The following is a 2,268-nucleotide window of genomic DNA, read 5'->3' as shown; positions in this document are numbered from 1 at the left end:
AGGTCTGTGGAGCCTGTAGCAGGTCCAGGTGTGTGAGCTCGGACTGGATGGGATGGAAGTGATTTAGTGTGAAGGGCTGTGATCCCCCCCCCCTACATATTCAGCAGGCGGTTAAAAGGCGGCGGTCAGAGCCCACTGAAGCTGCAGTCGGGCTGAAGTGTCGGCTTCAGGGAGCCCCCCGGGGAAGACTGGCCGACACCTCAAAGGTTTGGATTGAAGGCTCCACAGAGGCCCCTTCAAGGCCGGGGTCCAGACCTGGACCGGGTCTGTTCTTAAATGACCAGAACAGCAGGACAAAATATCCCCTCAGAGCAAGAGGGGAGGGAGGGGGGGTTAATGGAGACTGAATGGATCTCAGAGGGATCACAGAGATCTGTTAGACCTAAACAGATCCTGAGCTTGAATTTGATCACTTGTTAGTTTGGTCCTCCTCCAGAGTCTGAACCTGTTACACTGTTTAACCTACAGCACCTGGCTCTCCACTTCAGGTGACTTAGAACACTCACACACACACACACACTCACACACGCACGCACACACACACACACAGACACACAGACACACAGACACACACTCATTAGTGCAGCTCTCTGTGAGATGCTGCTCTGCTTGTTATTCATTAATTCATTCGTCCCCTCATGTCGTCTCCCCAGAGACCTCCGCCCCCCCCAAGACCACCAGAGACCCCCTGGGGTCAAAGGTCACTGATGTTAGAACAACCGTCTGCCACTTTGAATTAACAGACTGTGTGTCTGTGTGTGTGTGTGTGTGTGTGTGTGTGTGTGTGTGTGTGTGTGTGTGCGTGTGTGTGTGTGTGTGTGTGTGTGTGTGAGAGTGTGTGAGTATGTGACAGTGTGTGAGTGTGTGTGTGTGTGTGTGTGTGTGTGCGTGTGTGAGAGTGTGCGAGTATGTGACAGTGTGTGAGTGTGTGTGAGTGTGTGAGAGTGTGCGAGTATGTGAGAGTGTGTGTGTGTGTGTGAGTGTGTGTGTGTGTGAGTGTGTGAGAGTGTGTGAGAGTGTGCGAGTATGTGAGAGTGTGTGTGTGTGTGTGAGTGTGTGTGTGTGTGAGTGTGTGAGAGTGTGTGAGAGTGTCGATACAAAGTCACCTGGACTCAGAGATCTAACGTCCTTCCGTCCTTCTGTCTGAGTTCCAGGGAGGAAAGGTCGTCTCTACGGGCTCATCATTTACTGAGTAGAATTGTTAAGGAGGCAGGAAGTGAGATGCCTAAAGTCCCCCAGAACCACCGGTGACAGCCGGTCGCTTTGTCCAAAAGTCACATGACACAAAACAAAACAAAGATGTGAGTTGATGCAAAGTTGCACAAAGTTCGTTTATTTCACGTCACTTGAAATAAACGAATTCACGTTAGTCACTCCAGCATGAGACGTCCCCCCCCCTCTGTGGAGCGTCCTTACCAGGCCTCCACTTCGGCATTTTGACTGTCGCCATCTTGGTTTTGGAACCAGAATAGCCGTTCATTCTGTAAAGACCTCTCGTCTTATTGGTTAGATTAAGACATGACCCCTCAGTGAGCAGGTAGCCCCGCCCTCTTTACACAGACTGATACCGACCAATCAGAGGACGCTTCTTTATAGACTGATACCGACCAATCAGAGGACGCTTCTTTATAGACTGATACCGACCAATCAGAGGACGCTTCTTTATAGACTGATACCGACCAATCAGAGGACGCTTCTTTATAGACTGATACCGACCAATCAGAGGACGCTTCTTTATACAGACTGATACCGACCAATCAGAGGACGCTTCTTTATACAGACTGATACCGACCAATCAGAGGACGCTTCTTTACAGACTGATACCGACCAATCAGAGGACGCTTCTTTATAGACTGATACCGACCAATCAGAGGACGCTTCTTTATACAGACTGATACCGACCAATCAGAGGACGCTTCTTTACAGACTGATACCGACCAATCAGAGGACGCTTCTTTATACAGACTGATACCGACCAATCAGAGGACGCTTCTTTATACAGACTGATACCGACCAATCAGAGGACGCTTCTTTACAGACTGATACCGACCAATCAGAGGACGCTTCTTTATAGACTGATACCGACCAATCAGAGGACGCTTCTTTATACAGACTGATACCGACCAATCAGAGGACGCTTCTTTACAGACTGATACCGACCAATCAGAGGACGCTTCTTTACAGACTGATACCGACCAATCAGAGGACGCTTCTTTACAGACTGATACCGACCAATCAGAGGACGCTTCTTTATAGACTGATACCGAC

This window comes from Pempheris klunzingeri, chromosome 1 (genome assembly GCF_042242105.1).
Source record: "Pempheris klunzingeri isolate RE-2024b chromosome 1, fPemKlu1.hap1, whole genome shotgun sequence".
Taxonomy (NCBI): domain Eukaryota; kingdom Metazoa; phylum Chordata; class Actinopteri; order Acropomatiformes; family Pempheridae; genus Pempheris; species Pempheris klunzingeri.
Note: the sequence above shows the minus strand (reverse complement) of the source record.